Source organism: Schistocerca nitens, chromosome 1, assembly GCF_023898315.1.
Source record: "Schistocerca nitens isolate TAMUIC-IGC-003100 chromosome 1, iqSchNite1.1, whole genome shotgun sequence".
NCBI classification, from domain to species: domain Eukaryota; kingdom Metazoa; phylum Arthropoda; class Insecta; order Orthoptera; family Acrididae; genus Schistocerca; species Schistocerca nitens.
The window spans coordinates 998412688-998431055 of NC_064614.1; the positions used below are offsets into that span (position 1 = coordinate 998412688).

The window sequence follows — 18368 nt, forward strand, 5'->3', positions numbered from 1 at the left end:
TATTATTTAGGACAAATTTCATTAAGGAGTAAATGTACCGAGAGGCAGTAGTTAGTATATCCAGTTCTTTGAAGAGGTTTTTACAGGACGTCCATGAATTTACTCCACAAATAACACGTATTACGCGCTTTTTGACTCTGAAAACTTTTGTTTGACTTGAAGAGATACCCCAAAATATTATACCATATGACATTATGGAATGAAAGTAGGCAAAGTATGCAAGCTTTTTCATTTTTATGTCACCTAACACTCAAATTGCAAATACAGATTTGTTAAGGCGTTTCTGCAGTTCTGTGGTGTGCTCCTCCCAACTGAATTTAGTATCAAGTTGTAATCCCAGGAATTTAAGACTGTCAACCTCTTCTATCTGCTCTTCTTCATACTTTATGCATATGCAGGGTGGAAACCTCTTACAGGTTCTGAATTGCATACAGTGAGTCTTTTCAAAGTTTAATGTCAGTGAGTTGCTATGAACCATTTATTAATATCCATGAAAATGTCAGTAGCAGATCTTTCTAGAACTATACTCGACATACTATTTATTGCAATACTTGTGTCACCTGCAAACAAAACCAACTCTGCTTCTGGCAGTGTAACTGATGAGAGATCATTAATTTATACAAGAAAAAGCAATGGCCCTAAGATGGATCCCTGTGGGACACCACATGTAATTTCTTCCCATTCTGATGTTGACTGATGACTTAATTCACTAGCCCTTGCACTGACACCCTTTGTTTCCTGTTAGCGAGGTATGACTTGAACCATTCTGCAGCACTGCCCGTGACACCACAGAATTCTAATTTATTTAAAAGGATGTTGTGGTTCACACAATCAAATGCCTTTGACAAATCACAGAAAATACCTGCTGTTTGTAATCTGTTATTTAATGAATTAAGTACATTTTCACTGCAGGTGTAAATAGCCTTCTCTATATCAGAACCCTTCAGAAATCCAAACTGTGTTCTTGATAGTATGTTATTTGTGGCCCACCCAGCAGGTTTGATGTGAGACGTAAAAAGTGAGTGGCCGGGGGAGGGAGGGCCTCACGGCAGAGTGTGGCAGTGAGGGCAGGTACAGGGAGAAATGAAGAGGTGTCCGGCAGCTGGTAGTGGGTCTCACCTCCTGGAGAGCAGCGCCGCGAGGATGGCGCTGTTGGCGAGCAGCGTGACTGCCAGGATGAGGGACAGCGTGGCCAGCTCGACGCGCGCCAGCGCCTCGTCGCGCGCCCACGCCGTGTCCGCCGCTGTCGCGTTCTGGCTGTCCGCACCACTGCTGTTCATGACGTCACGGCGTCGCGCCTCCACATCAGCCGCGCTGTGGCGACGGCGCCAGTGCTCCGGCGCCGCTGCTGCGACGTCGCAGCCTCCGAGATCTGCAAAGAACGTTGTAGCACACTGACAATATGTCATCTGACATGTGGAATAATCGGGTCTAATGCCGGATGTTTGTGTCGCTCTGGCACAATATTTCGGCCACGTGACTCGTTGCCTTTTACAGGTGCTACCTGACACTGCCGTATTGCTGCTGCTGCCTGACAGGGACAGATGAGCCCCTGTGGGTCGGTGGAGTCTAAGCCGGAAGGCTATTCCTCCAAACTGACGGTGCGTGTGATGTGTTCTTACTTCTTGTGTTGTTTCCTGTCAGTCTGCTGGGACGGTGTTCTGGACGTGCTGGCAACTCAGTGGTCGCGAAGCACGTGGAGCCATCTGGTTGAGACGCTGTACCTGGTGGCCAAATGCTCGAAGGAGCGGATTTTCGGACCGCGCGTTCTTCTCGTAAAAGAGCCGTGCAGCCTGACGAAACCTGCCGCGAACAGTTGGGATGTTGGAGAATCGGTTAAGATTGTCCGACGGGAAGTCCCGAGGGAGGTGCAAAGCCAGACGTAGAATCCGGTTCTGAAGTCTCTGGAGTCAGTCGACGTGGGTCGCTGCAGCATTGCCCCAAACCACAGCGGCGTAGTCGATAAGTGGGCGTATAAGACAAAGCGCAACACCCAGTTCTGGCGGGAGCGCAGGTGTCGGATTGAGGAAGGGGTAGAGTCATTCTATCCCTGATCTTTTTGACGATATCGTCGATATGGTGTCTCCATGTGAGCCCTCTATCCAGCGTCACACGCAGGAACTTGGCTGTATTGCCCCAAGGTATGGCAGTTCCCCTGATGGTGATCTGCGGTAGGTCGGCTGGGATATGTTTCTTGGTGATGAGGAGGGCTTGCGTCTTAGCCCCATCGAAGCTGAGGCGCCACCTCCTGGCCCACTGAATAAGTGTGTCAGCTGCTGCCTGCATGCATCGTTGGAGCAGAGCTGCATTCATGCTTCGCGTGTACATCGCTGTATCATCCGCGTAGAGGGCGAGGTGGACCCTGTCCACTCGCGGCATGTCTTCTGTACAGTATGGGGCCGAGGACGGAGCCTTGGGGAACTCCGCCCCTGACCCAGTGGCGCGTCGACAGGTCCTCCGTGCGTACATGAAAGCTTCTGTCGTCGAGGTAAGATTTTAAGAAACGGACATGCGGCAGGGGCACACCGACGTCCAAGAGCTTGAAGAGAAGCCCCTCATGCCATACAGAATCGAACGCCCACACTGCCATATTGGAGGATCTTGTCCAGTATTTATGCCCAGAGGGCGTTGGGCCCTATGTTTGCCGTCCGCGCCCGCCTGGCGCTGTAAGGTCTCTTCCCCGGTGCTCCCTCGGACGTCCGCGCCCGACTTGGTCGCCATCTGTGGCAGCTCTGAGACAGCCCTTAGACAGCTGCCACAACTGCAGATGGTGGACGAGGCGGGCTCGGACGTCCGTGGGAGCGCCAGGGAAGGGCCAGAACCGTTAGGAGCAACACCAGGCAGGCGCGGACCGCGAACGGAACGCCCGACCAAGTGGGCGCGGGCTACCGAGGCAGCACCGGGGAAGAGACAACAACACCTTACAAGCAGCGCCAGGCGGGCGCGGACGACAAACAGAGCGCCCAGCGCCCCCTGGCATAAATACTGGACAAGATCCTCCAATACGGCAGTCTCAGGTAGCACCTGAAGAAGGCAACGAGTTACGTGGCCGAAATATTGTGCCAGAGCGACACAAACATTCGGCAGTAGACCCGATTATTCCACATATCAAGATCTCGCGGGGAAAGCCTGAAGAGATACAACATGTCATCTGTTTACTCACCTCCAACAGCGAGTCTCGAATGCGAAATCTTCCGTTTCTGACGAGCTTGTAAGTGGAGAGAGGTATTGGCTCAGTAGAGCTACGAACTGGTGAGGTCGATGTCAAGGTTATTACACTAACTCAAACAATTACGGGGTAACGACGGACGGACGACTCTTTTTCAGACAACATCCGAGCCTACGTCAAAAATACCTATACCTGCATAGTGACGATATTAATCATATTATTGCTAAAAATGGCTCAAATGACTCTAAGCACTATGACACTTACCATCTGAGGTCATCAGTCCGCTAGACTTAGAACCACTTAAACCTAACTAACCTAAGGACATCACACACATCAATGCCCGAGACAGGATTCGAACCTGCGATTCTTTTCCCTACTACAATGCTACAGTTCCGCAAGATTATTATATTTTCTTCTCCATTAACATATTAAGTTCAGCGTTCTCACATACTCTCTCTGGCTCTTGAACTTCTACAAGTATATCTGAGGTACCGTTGAGGGCGTTGGTTTCCTGATGAGAATAATCGCCGGCCGCGCTGGCCGAGCGGTTCTAGGCGCTTCAGTCCGGAACCGCGCGACTGCTACGGTCGCAGGTTCGAATCCAGTCTCGGGCATGGATGTGTTTGATGTCCTTAGATTAGTTAGGTTTAAGTACTTCTAAGTTCTAGGGGTAGCGTCTTTGATTCATAATCAAAACATCTTCGGTCCCGGGTTCGATCCCCGCCACTGCCTAAATTTTGATAAATAATCAGCATTGGCGGCCGAAGACTTCCGGCATAAGAAGGCAGCCTCATTCTGCCAACGGCCTTGTCAAAGAGGGCGGAGGAGCGGATAGAGGTTCAGGGCACTCTCTTGTCCTAGGGGTGGGAAATTGTCCCTAAAGGCGGAAGAATCAGCAATGATCAATGACATGAGGATGCAGAAGGCAATGGAAACCACTGCATTAAAGACACGTACCGTGTATCCACAGGATATGTGGCCTGTAATTGAAGAAGTGTCATGATGATCTCTCCATTGGCAAAAGATTCCGGAATAGTCCCCCATTCGGATCTTCGGGAGGAGACTGCCAAGGGGGAGGTTACCATGAGAAAAAGATTGAATAATCAACGAAAGGATAACGTTCTACGAGTCGGGGCGTGGACTGTCAGAAGCTTGAACGTGGTAGGGAAACTAGAAAATCTGAAAAGGGAAATGCAAAGGCTCAATCTAGATACAGTAGGGGTCAGTGAAGTGAAGTGGAAGGAAGACAAGGATTTCTGGTCAGATGAGTATCGGGTAATATCAACAGCAGCAGAAAATAGTATAACAGGTGTAGGATTCGTTATGAATAGGAAGGTAGGGCAGAGGGTGTGTTACTGTGAACAGTTCAGTGACCGGGTTGCTCTAATCAGAATCGACAGCAGACCAACACCGACAACGATAGTTCAGGTATACATGCCGACGTCGCAAGCTGAAGATGAACAGATAGAGAAAGTGTATGAGTATATTGAAAGGGTAATGCAGTATGTAAAGGGAGACGAAAATCTAATACTCATGGGCGACTGGAATGCAATTGTAGGGGAAGGAGTAGAAGAAAAGGTTACAGGAGAATATGGGCTTGGGACAAGGAATGAAAGAGGAGAAAGACTAATTGAGTTCTGTAACAAGATTCAGCTAGTAATAGCGAATACCCTGTTCAAGAATCACAAGAGGAGGAGGTATACATGGAAAAGGCCGGGAGATACGGAAAGATTTCAATTAGATTACATCATGGTCACACAGAGATTCCGAAATCAGATACTGGACTGTAAGGCGTACCCAGGAGCAGATATAGACTCAGATCACAATATAGTAGTGATGAAGAGTAGGCTGAAGTTCAAGACATTAGTCAGGAAGAATCAATACGCAAAGAAGTGGGATTCGGAAGTACTAAGGAATGACGAGATACGTTTGAAGTTCTCTAACGCTATAGACACAGCAATAAGGATTAGCGCAGTAGGCAGTACAGTTGAAGAGGAATGGACATCTCTAAAAAGGGCCATCACAGAAGTTGGAAAGGAAAACATAGGTACAAAGAAGGTAGCTGCGAAGAAACCATGGGCAACAGAAGAAATACTTCAGTTGATTGATGAAAGGAGGAAGTAAAAACATGCTCCGGGAAAATCAGGAATACAAAAATACAAGTCGCTGCGGAATGAAACAAATAGGAAGTGCAGGGAAGCTAAGACGAAATGGCTGCAGGAAAAATGTGAAGACACCGAAAAAGATATGATTGTCGGGAGGACAGACTCAGCATACAGGAAAGTCAAAACAACCTTTGGTGACATTAAAAGCAACGGTGGTAACATTAAGAGTGCAACGGGAATTCCACTGTTAAATGCAGAGGAGAGAGCAGATAGGTGGAAAAAATACATTGAAAGCCTCTATGAGGGTGAAGATTTATCTGATGTGATAGAAGAAGAAACAGGAGTCGATTTGGAAGAGATAGGGGATCCAGTATTAGAATCGGAATTTAAAAGAGCTTTGGAGGACTTACTGTCAAATAAGGCAGACGGGATAGATAACATTCCATCAGAATTTCTAATATCATTGGGGGAAGTGGCAACAAAACGACTATTCACGTTGGTGTGTAGAATATATCAGTCTGGCGACATACCATCTGACTTTCGGAAAAGCATCATCCACACAATTCCGAAGACGGCAAAAGCTGACAAGTGCGAGAATTATCGCACAATCAGCTTAACAGCTCATGCATCGAAGCTGCTTACAAGAATAATATACAGAAGAATGGAAAAGAAAATCGAGAATGCGCTAGGTGACGATCAGTTTGGCTTTAGGAAAAGTAAAGGGACGAGAGAGGCAATTCTGACGTTACGGCTAATAATGGAAGCAAGGCTAAAGAAAAATCAAGACCCGTTCATAGGATTTGTCGACCTGGAAAAAGCCTTCGACAATATAAAATGGTGCAAGCTGTTCGAGATTGTGAAAAAGGTAGGGGTAAGTTATAGGGAGAGACGGGTCATATACAATACGTACAACAACCAAGAGGGAATAATAAGAGTGGACGATCAAGAACGAAGTGCTCGTATTAAGAAGGGTGTAAGACAAGGCTGTAGCCTTTCGCCCCTACTCTTCAATCTGTACATCGAGGAAGCAATGATGGAAATAAAAGAAAGGTTCAGGAGTGGAATTAAAATACAAGGTAAAAGGATATCAATGATACGATTCGCTGATGACATTGCTATCCTGAGTGAAAGTGAAGAAGAATTAAATGATCTGCTGAACGGAATGAACAGTCTAATGAGTACATAGTATGGTTTGAGAGTAAATCGGAGAAAGACGAAGGTAATGAGAAGTAGTAGAAATGAGAACAGCGAGAAACTTAACATCAGGATTGATCGTCACGAAGTCAATGAAGTTAAGGAATTCTGCTACCTAGGCAGTAAAATAACCAATGACGTCGGAGCAAGGAGGACATCAAAAGCAGACTCGCTATGGCACAAACGGTATTTCTGGCCAAGAGAAGTCTACTAATATCAAATACCGGCCTTAGTTTGAGGAAGAAATTTCTGAGGTTGTACGCCTGGAGTACAGCATTGTATGGTAGTGAAACATGGACTGTGGGAAAACCGGAACAGAAGAGAATCGAAGCATTTGAGATGTGGTGCTATAGACGAATGTTGAAAATTAGGTGGACTAAGGTAAGGAATGAGGAGGTTCTACGCAGAATCGGAGAGGAAAGGAATATGTGGAAAACACTGATAAGGAGAAGGGACAGGATGATAGGACATCTGCTAAGACATGAGGGAATGACTTCCATGGTACTAGAGGGAGCTGTAGAGGGCAAAAACTGTAGAGGAAGACAGAAATTGGAATACGTCAAGCAAATAATTGAGGACGTAGGTTGCAAGTGCTACTGTGAGATGAAGAGGTTAGCACAGGAAAGGAATTAGCTGCGGGCCGCATCAAACCGGTCAGTAGACTGATGAAAAAAAAAAAAAAAGTTCTAGGGGACTGATGACCTCAGATGTTAAGTCCCATAGTGCTCAGAGCCATGTGAACCATTTGAGAATAATCCTATTCCTGGAATGTTTGCAGTAAATCTATCGGGAAGAATCCTCCCCCCCCCCCCCCCCCCAAAAAAAAAGGATAGTGCTGAGGTCTGACTCACTGCTTTCCCCTGTTGTTAACTTTAGTTATGTCACACGGTCAAAATGTTATCTGTCTCTACATCTGCAATTGTATTCCGCATATCTACCTAAAGTTTGTGGCTTCATCATTCTAGGGATGCTACAGAATTTCATCACCATTATGCTTCGCCGAATTAGTTGCTGTTGTATGGACTCAAACCGAACGTGTGTGGCTGACTCTTAAAACTCCTTTGTTGATCATAGATATTCGATCATAATGCTGCGTCTGCGAGTAAGTCGTTCTCACTCACTTTATTTCTGCCAGGGCTACTAGTCCAATGAAGTATGCAGGAACAACTTCGGTCGATTTTGGAAAGTGATTTAGAGGAACTGGTAAGTTGATGAGAGAATTACTGTTCAAAAGCAAGATATTAGTTTCGAGTTTTTAGCTTGCAGTTCTGCTGTTGGAGAAAGTTTCTTTACAGCGAACGCTATATATTATAATAATGTTCCTTTCTAGAAACTAGCAGGCATCTGGAAGCCTGAGCACAGTACCCTAGTACAGCGGGTGGTGATCTTTCAAGAGTCACCGTCAATCGCACTCTGCACGCACACTCAAAGGCAACGCCGTGATTTCAAGGGTCGTATCAACTACCTGTCGCCAGACGGTCGTCTTCACCTGCAGATGGAAAAGGTGTGCAACACTCATGAAATTCGTGTATTTTGTGCTGTTCGTGTCTCAAATAATGGTACATAACGGTTCTGAGAAACGGTCGGTTAGAAAACGTGGCATTTGCCTAGACAGGTGGGGGAAACGACTCATTCAGCGTAGTATATGCAGTAAACCAGTTGTTAATAGAGTCATACAAGGAACTGGAATGATTAATTATTTTATTGAGACTGTTAAGTTACAGGACTGTAGAAGTATAGTACCGTAACATTATAGCAAATGTAATCAGCAGATTTTTAAGCTACATATACCAATTTTCATGTATCGTGAAAATGTTCGCACTTAGGACTTCTAAGGAGTGGAATTACATACAGTTTACTATGTATTTAACTTACACAATAGAAGAAACAATTAAAAACTGACAAAATTCGCTATGTGTCAGCAGGCGACTTTCTTTTTCATGTTTTTCTTTTTGTCTCCTAGGGACTACATAATATAATATAACGCATCCTTTCTTACGTCTTCTCCACTTTTTTCCTTTCTTTGCTATAGCTCTTCAGTTTGCTGTTCCTTTCTTCAGTTCAGCAGTTATTATTTTTCTTACAATTCTCCAGGACAACAGCATATTATTGCATTAAACTTATACAGTAATATTCTTTTGTACTGTGTCTTTTTTTGTACCAGTTACTGTCATGATGTCGCACATTCATTGGCTCCCGTTTCTTGTATTTTCACGCTTGTAAATATAATTCGGAATTCATCCGGAAAATCTGCTGATGTCCATCCTTAGTACATTGCGAAATAGCGTAACTCACTTTCTTTGTTTCGATACAGTGGACATCTCTGTCTGTCTCTCTCTCTCTCTTATCCTTGCGAGTAGCGCTGGAGAGAGAGGGAACTATTTGAACGCCCGCATGACAGTGACGTGGAAACTGACTCCGCAGATGGAAACAGCGTGCTTCGGCACGCAGCATTTAAGTCCAGTCCAACAGAGGCTGCGATCATATGAGTGAACAGTTGCACTCTGAAATCTTCCTTGTGGATGATTACAAATAAACCCTCCGGAGCAGCTCGCCGCATGCTATCGGTTGCGGTATTCGTATACTGCACGTGTCCAGGAAGTCATCGACTTTGCTCTATAAGCACGTGAAAAAGTTCATTTACACATACACTTTGCTTTAATATTTTTTTCTCTGGGAACAGAATTAAAAATACCTGCAGGTGGTTCACTAGCAGTTAAAGCACACGTCTTAAAAGCCTTCATTGTATGATCAGAATCAAAAATAGTTCTCATCCCCTGGTTTTGACTAAGGTTTTTGGAAGATTTTCCTTAGTTGAAGACAAATTCTGGAAATCCCATGCCAAATATTTCCATCTGCGACTCCAACTGTTATTCTACCAACTTGCTTGTTACATGGCTGAGAATATCCTGACTCTGCAGTGGGTCAGGACACCCCAAATATTCCGATTTGCAGCTCCCACTGTTCTATTATTATCTCTTGTATAGCTGAAAATACCGTCACTCAGTCATGGGTCAGGACACGAACGGCCCACTGTATCTTTTGGTGCACAGAATGAGGAAAAAGGACTGTAGCCAGTTTGCAAGCATCTAGATTGTCTACAGCTACGACCCGTGGTTGTACTGTGGTGCCGTTTTAGCCTTGCCTTCAGACTTAGATATGGATACTGTTCGGACACTCAAACTTTTTACTTTTTCCTATGGATAACTTGGCTCGAAGCTTTCCACGGGAAATAGCTACCTCCTATATTCGGGCTGAATATGAAAGTTACATCATCACAGTAGTTAACTTTCAACGTCCATTGTTCGTGCATTCGCGGAGGTGAAGCAGAGCACAACGCTGTAGGAGTCAGTGCTTATAATTATAATGAACATTTTAGTTTGTGAGATATTCCACTTTTCACTTCCTTAATTCTCTTTTGTGCTTTTCATTTTTTCCATGTATCTTCGGCTTTTCCCATTGATAGTGACCTGTTGGATAATTTTAAAATAACTGAGCTATTCTTTTCTGTCTTTTCTATTTAACCTGGTGTTATAAACGTACATTATGGAGCATAAAAATTTTTGCTTTGACTCTGTATTGGTGTTGACTGTGCGACTATTAAAGGCATCTTTTTTGATTCTTTAATCACTTGCAGTTTGCTTAATTAATCGATTTCTTTCTCTGTTACTCTGATTTGCATAAGTTCAAATAAGCATTTAATTTTCTACACTTCATCAAATTTTGGATTTACGCTTGCTAGGATTAGTATACTGGATACAACATAAAAGTAGTTGAAATTATCATTTTTATCAACAGAAGAAACGCAGATTTTATATGCAAAGTTGAATTTTGATCTTAATCTGTCCCAGTATTACCTGTTAGCTGAAGTTTCTCTCCCAGGCGACGCTGTCTCTTCAGAACACAGTAAGAGCGAATAGATAACCATCTACTGAAAGCATTTCTGATAGATGTTTATAATGCAAATTTCACTGTAGAAACAAGAATAGTTGTGAACTTATTTTCGTGCAAACATGAAACTAGACAAAATGTGTTCATAGTACACAGTCCTGGTATTAAGATATTTCATTTCTGGCATTATAACTAGCTGAAAAATCTTCCACATATCTAAATTAAAAAAGCAACTTCTATTACTAATTAAGATCTAAATTAATAACAAATGTTGCTTCTTACCGCTGTTGTACTTTCTACATCAGGTCTTCAGAGAAATGTATGGGGCAGTAATCTTCTCAGTGCAACTCTACCGGTTCTTTGCTTGTATCTTTCTTCACTTTACAGTCGATACTGCCATTGTGGTGGAACCAAGTAGACGCAAAGCAATCAATCTTCTTAAGACTGAAATCATGGTTGAGAACTAAGCACCCGTGATCGTTTTTGTTAATGCATGTTGGTTATACTGTATCACTGACAGATGAGTGGGCATCTACTACTACTGCCTTGAGTGGCGGAATATTTTCTTACCATGTCCCTAGATGAGGTTTCCAATATTCAGAACTCAGACAGGTATCTGGAGAGTACTTTGGGAAAACGCACCTCATGCGTTCCTTTCGTGGTCCAAGACTTTACATCGAGGTCAACAGCTTTTCCTTGGGTGTGGCCCGGAAGAGAGGTTATCAGTGAGGCTGCCTGAAAGAGAGAGGTCCTCGTTAGCATGTTAGATACAGATACGTAAATTTCGGTAGCTTTTCACACTACGCAGCAGCGGTTATGTACTCCTAACAGTTTCAGTATGTCGTTCAAACATTCACAAGTAGCTCAAAAGTAATTTGTATGCTGCAGGTTTCGTGCAGAACAGTCATTTCGAGGACTGCCTACTAGAAAAGTAAACGTCATACGTATAAAATCAAACATTCGACTTAGATCAGTCGAGCATGTTCAACTTAGAGTTGAACAGACTTTTGTTCGTTCGAAAGTTATGTCTGCACTGGAAAGGTGTTGCTTATTGGCACAGTTTGTGCCTCGTGTTCATTACATTAGTACTCGATTGTACAACCCCTTTAAGCCTAGATCAGCATAGTGAAAAGAGAATTTGAGCCCCCCGCGTCTACCTCCCAATTACGACTAGCATGTCTCAACCAGTGTACCACTTCATCTTGTCAGGGGGGCTCTTGTCTATCTGTTAGTATATAATGTCACTAATTGTAGGAACAAACATAAATGTGCAAACAAGAAATGACACACATTCTCCCAGAGCCGTTAATCGCTGCCTTCCCTGTTCAACTTATCCCCTTTAATATGTCATTCGTAAAGATATGCCAAAAACTGTAGAGCGTTTCTAATAAACTGCCTTACTTGCATTGCATTATTTACACGAAAGAAATGAAAGTCCTGGAGAGTGGTTTTAAAATTGCCACCTCAAGTAACTCCCAAAAATGTTATAAGAGGGGACATCTTATTCACAATACACCTATGTTCTTCTATAGTGTAAGGAACTATCCACAATGCTATTCATTAGTTCTTCCTATTAGTTCACTGGTATTCGTTGATGCAACTTTCAGTGATCTCTACACAATCAATGTAACTATGGAAATCATAAACTGAAATCCTTGTACTCACCGTATTTAAATGTTCACTGTTTCATGATGACACTACCGGAAAAATGACACAGCTACTTAGAAAAGACCACTAGAGACTCCGAAAGGGCAATTCCGAGTCACGCTGAATAATGGATGTCTACACGACCTAGCACTTCTATGAATGTGAAAGCTTATATGTCTAAATGAAGTTTCAATAGATTTTCTTACATCACGGGAACGACCACAAATTTGGCATACTAGGGAAATTTTCTTGGGTTATCAGCCGAGTGGCAGTATCGTCTTGAAGCAACATTTCGACGAGTTTCCCACTCGTCAATAAGGTGAAATACAGTCTGTTAAGTAAGGGCATGGCCAGAATTACACAAAGGTGGTAAAATATATCATCTTAGTTCTTTTACAGCCCAATAGAGGAAGCCTTTGTCCTTCATACAGTATCCTTAAAACATTAGTTTACTTTGAATTCTTGGCTGAGATACACAAGAAGAGACATTCGTCAAGTGCATTGTCAAAGTCATCCACATTTATAACCAATTTATAGCGTGTTACCCACTTATGTACAAATTAATATGGTTTCCCCATATATTTAGACTCCGCGGCATGACTCATATTCTGACTTTTGGGGCTATAGAGAAATACAGCCTCCAGATGCGACGCTTAAGCTGCAAACGTCTGTCTTCTTGTGTATCCCAGTCAAGAATTAAAAGTAAACTAACGGTTTATAAACGTTGCACGAAGAACAAAGGTTCCCTCAGTTGGGAAGTGAAAGGATTAAGGCGATATCTTTTATCATCTGTGTGTAATTCCGACCACGTTCCTACTTAACGAACTGTCTTAGCTGTTGTTCAACACTTATTTAAAAAAGACACAGAGAAGAGTTCATAAATGAAATTCGAGGAGAAAGTTGACGTTCAAAAAATTAAGATTAGTTGAGTACTACAATATTTTTTTTGGACTGACGCAAATCTTGCTAGCATTTTTGTTCATTACAACAATAACGTGTTGTTAAGACGTTGTTCATATTTTGTCATTTGTCATTCGTTACTTGGAGTATTGTAATTAAGGATCGAATTCTACATATATGAAGAAAATTCATGTTATTTATAGATTGAGGTACATTTAGTAGCTTTACATTATTATTTTTTCAATGTATTGAAAGCCCTGTATCTGGAACTACAAGAGGTAAATGTTACACAGCAGTATTACTACAACGAAAGAATGTACAGTAGCATACAATCTGAAACGTCGGAATTGTAAAAATAATTGCCATTCCATATGTAAACATTTCACAACACAGCAGAGAAAAATGGTGTTTGAGAAGTGTTTAGAAATAACCCAAAAGTTTCTGTCGTTACTGACTGTGTGAAAGTAAAAATAGCATGAACCTCAACAGAAAGATTGAAATGTCAATGGATTACTATGAGGATTCTGGACACAATTTGTTCTTGCTTTGGGGTTACCTACATTCAGGTGCTTGGCTCAATGACCGTTGACTTTGAACATGCCAATCAATAAAATCAATCAGTTAATAAAATCAGTAAATCAGTAAAATCAGTAAATTCACCAATAATTTGAAATGGAAAATCCTCTCTCCTCTCTCTCCCCATTAATCTACTACCAAACATAGTGGGGTACAAAAATTCCAAGGTGGTGGAGCTAACCCAGTTTTTTAAGAGCATTTCATCTTGGTTTCACTTGTTAGAATTTTACGCTGCAGTTGCAATTTCGGTATTAAGCAATTTTCCAGCATCTAGAAAACATAATACAAGGTACTTAGAACAATTTACGATGGGCTTAACAACAGGTACAACCAATTTTGTAGTTTTATGGAGTTCATATACTATACTTACAAGATTTTGATATACAGTCAGAGATAACAAATTAATGCACGTAACTGCACATTAAAGAACAACTAGTCAATATTCCATTTTATGTGTAGCGATTTTGAGTGGATTGTATATATCACACAATTACAAGTTACACTTACAGTACATCAGAATAAATGTTTAAAGTAGTCGAGACAATTTTTATTTCTGGGATCTGTTTTTTCATTGAGTACATGGTTGTTATTTGAATGCGCTATAAATTTCAATTTCTTCTAGAGCGTCCATTAATCTGCCTTTCTCTACCCTGTGTAGTACGTTCTAAATATGCTATATGAATGTAAAGAAACTGTAATTTTCGACGTACCTACTGTTAATCCCACTACAAATTGTGCACATTACATTGTATTATGTTTTGTAGATGCTTGAAAATGGCTTAATGCCGAAACTGCAACTGAGAATTAAAAGTCTAACAGCTGGAAGCAAGATGAAATCCTTTAAAAAATTTATGGAACCTATGAACCCATAGTACAAGAAAAAACTAACCCAATTGGAAAAGTGCCATTCGCTCTCCAACTCGATCCTATCTCCAAGCAGTCACAGCATAGTATTACAAACCCAAGATGATGGAAACGAGCCTATTGGGTCTTATACCCATCTACATCTACATCTACATCTACATCCATACTCCGCAAGTCACCTGACGGTGTGTGGCGGAGGGTACCTTGAGTATCTCTATCGGTTCTCCTTTCTATTCCAGTATTGTTCGTGGAAAGAAGGATTGTCGGTATGCCTCTGTGTGGGCTCTAATCTCTCTGATTTTATCCTTATGGTCTCTTCGCTAGATAAACGTAGGAGGGAGCAATATACTGCTCGACTCCTCGGTGAAGGTATGTTCTCGAAACTTCAACAAAAGCCCGTACCGAGCTACTGAGCGTCTCTCCTGCAGAGTCTTCCACTGGAGTTTATCATATCCGTAACGCTTTCACGATTACTAAATGATCCTATAACGAAGCGCGCTGCTCTCTGTTGGATCTTCTCTATCTCTTCTATCAACCCTATCCGGTACGGATCCCACACTGCTGAGCAGTATTCAAGCAGTGGGCGAACAAGCGTACCTTTACCTACTTCCTTTGCTTTCGGATTGCATTTCCTTAGGATTCTTCCAATGAATCTCAGTCTGGCATCAGCTTCACCGACGATCAACTTTATATGATCATTCCATTTTAAATCACTCATAATGCGTACTCCCAGATAATTTATGGAATTAACTGCTTCCAGTTGCTGACCTGCTATGTTGTAGCTAAATGATACGGGATCTTTCTTTCCATGTATTCGCAACACATTACACTTGTCTACATTGAGATTAAATTGCCATTCAGTGCACCATGCGTCAATTCGCTGCAGATCCTCCTGCATTTCAGTACAATTTTCCATTGTTACAACCTCTCGTTACACCACAGCATCATCTGCAAACTTCCGATGTCATCCACAAGGTCATTTATGTATATTGTGAATAGCAACCAAACAAAGTGTAAAATTAGAAAATGGTGACAAATATGCAGTAAAATATTAGGTAATCTCAACTTGAAAGTCAAAGATATGCATTATATACGCAAAAGGTACACAAACATTACATAGTGATTCACCTCCCTCTCCTCCAATCAGAGCCTAATATTAAAATGAAAGAGCCAGTGACAGTGTAGCGTCACCTAAGCGTTGCTCAAATGTATCTGAACGACCTGAATTACTTATCAAAAACTACATTATACACCTCCCTCTCTTCCAGACAGAGACTAATATAAACATCAGTGTAGTCCCATCTGGGCTGTGCTCAGAAGCATCCGAAATATTTATCATGAAATACTTCAGAGGATATGAATCGCATAAAAGTCATTATTGACTACCAAAATGTCGTTTATGGATTGACTCATCTGTCACGTAGAAAAATTTCATTCAAAACTATACAGGGTGTCCCATTTATGTTGACCACCCTAAATAGCTGTTTGTCAAGATGCAAATTACAAAATGTTTCAAGCAAATGTTCTTTAGCCGTCAGGGTGACATCAATCAGCATGATTGCCTTCGTTGTAGCTTTGTTTCTTACAAAGATTTGAACAGCGATATGTCTTTTTTAAATGGCACCCTGTATTTTTTATTCGGTAATTCATTTCCTCTCCTAAAGACCTATTAAAAAATGTATCACAGTCTACCATTCACTGAAACACGACGTTATTAATTACATTACACAACATTGACGTTGACGGTCCCAGCGCTTGATGCAGGTACTCGGGGTAATGGAACACATCCACGTGCTGAGTTGACAGAGGACAAATGTAAACATAAGTAGAGTGCACACCCGTTATTCCGTCAACCATCGTCAGTTGAAAAGTTGTTTGAGTAGAATGTACACCAACGAAGAGAAGGTAGAAATGCTACTCATCTTTGAGGAATATAAGTTATCAGAACAGTAATTGCAAAACTGTTTTTTTTATGTACGGGTACATGTAGTTCAGTAGTTTAGTGCTGTTAAATACTGTTGTGTAGTGTAGGCATACAGTAAAGGTTGTCCTTTCTACAAACTGCATCGACATAACGTATCTTTTATTGTTGCTGTTGAAGGTGGGAGAAATGCTACGCAGTCAGCGGAACTGTGCAGAGAACGATATCCTGACAAGAACCCACCTTCCCGACGGATGTTTACTTGTCTTGTTGCGGCGCTTCAGGAAACGAAGTTTCAACCCACGACAACGAATTCGTCGTAGCACTCGCTCAGACGAAGCTACCGAAGTTACTGTTCTCGCTTCCGTTGCTATGAATCCACATTGAGCACACGACAGCTTGAACACGAGATTGGCATTCCTAAAACCAGTGTACATCGTTTTCTTACACGTCACCGGTTCCATACTTACCATGTACACCTACATAAAGAATTGCATGGGAATGATTTCCAGAATCATGTACAGTTCTGTCAGTGGACACAGCAGCAAATCTTCGCCAACCCGACCTTGTTCTCCAATGTTCTATTTATCGAAAAATGTTTCTTCTCAAACAAAGGACAGGTAAATACAAGGAACATACATTATTGGTCCAGCGACAACCCACGATGGCTTAGACAGGTAGAACATCAGCGGCAGTGGAGAGTTAACGTCTGGCGTGGGATGCTTCGTACTACAGTTATTGGCCCTTTTTTCATGAATGGTAATCTAAACGTCACAGCATATGCCAACTTCCTCAGACGAGTTATTCCTCCTCTTCTGGATGAAGCGCCACTAAGAACCAGAATGCTTATGGGGTATCAACACGATGAATGTCCAGCACATAATGCCTTGTGTGCACGTCGTGTTCTGAACCGAAGGTATCCTGCCAGATGGATTGGTCGAGGAAGAACATATACTTGGACTGCTAGCTTTTCTGATTTAAATCCTCTGGACTTTTTTCTTTGGCGATGCATTGAAGACGTTGTCTATCGCGATATTCTAACAACTCCAGAGGACATGCAGGAACGTATCGTGCTTGCTTGTAATTATCTTCAGCAGTCAACACTGGAAGCAGTAAATAATTCTTTCATTGAACGAGTGCACCAGTGTACCGGTGTCCAGGGTCACCACTTAGAGAACCTTTGAATGTTCTACTCCTGATCAATGGTACATGAGAGTCAAAGTCAATTTTTTGTTATTTTTACTTGGTTTTCATTTGTTTTCTGACAACTTCAGCAAGTGGAAGAGTTTCTGATCCCGGGTTCAAAGTCAGCGTTGTGTTATGTAATTGTAACGTCGTGTTTCAGTGAATGGTACACTGTGAGACATTTTTGAATAGGTCTTTAGGAGAGGAAATGAATTACCGAACGAAAAATACAGGGTGCCATTTAAAAAAGTCATACCGCTGTTCATATATTTGTAAAAAAGACATACCGCTGTTCATATATTTGTAAAAAAGAAAGCTACAACGAAGGCAATCATGCTGATTGATGTCCCCCTTACGGGTAAAGAACATTTGCTTGAAACATTTTGTAAATTGCATCTGGACAATCAGTTACTTAGGATGGTCAAGATAAATGGTACACCCCATATATCATTCGCTATTGAATGTAGAAACATTTATACAACATACTGTAAGTAATTAAAAACCAATGTTGCTTATAAAATATAAATAATGAATTAGTTACATTTAACTTCCAACACGAGTTACTTTAAATATTAGTCCATAAACCCTGAAAACAAGAAACGAAATCAACTGCTGTTTGTATCCTAGTCGTTAATATCACCCACAGATGGCTGCTCTGTTAAAAGCGCTAAATGCTACATCTTTGTACTGCCAGTTGTTCACTGTCACCAACAGATGTCTGCACTGGTAAAAAGATGGATCTGTAGGCTGCACCTGGTTTAAGACACAATATATCCGCTAGCTAATCGCGTTCCACGTCTATGATGCTTGCCAGAAGTCAGAATATTCTAAGATGTCTACGAAAATACGTCTGCAATGCAAAAAATTGCAATCTCTGTATCAAATATCACAATATTTTGTTCTACAGAAACACATA

The 18368-nt window shown here is 42.0% G+C and overlaps 1 long non-coding RNA gene across 1 annotated transcript in view; it reads right to left on the minus strand.

The window, feature by feature from the left end:
* Nucleotides 1–10671: 10671 nt before the first annotated feature.
* LOC126237848 (uncharacterized) overlaps nt 10672–18368 on the minus strand; it is a 468023-nt gene continuing 460326 nt past the window's right edge. Inside the window, exons 3-4 of the long non-coding RNA XR_007545217.1 lie at nt 10930–11090; nt 10672–10803 (exon numbers count right to left, since the gene is read on the minus strand). This is a non-coding gene — a long non-coding RNA (uncharacterized LOC126237848). The remainder of the gene's footprint in view (nt 10804–10929; nt 11091–18368) is intronic.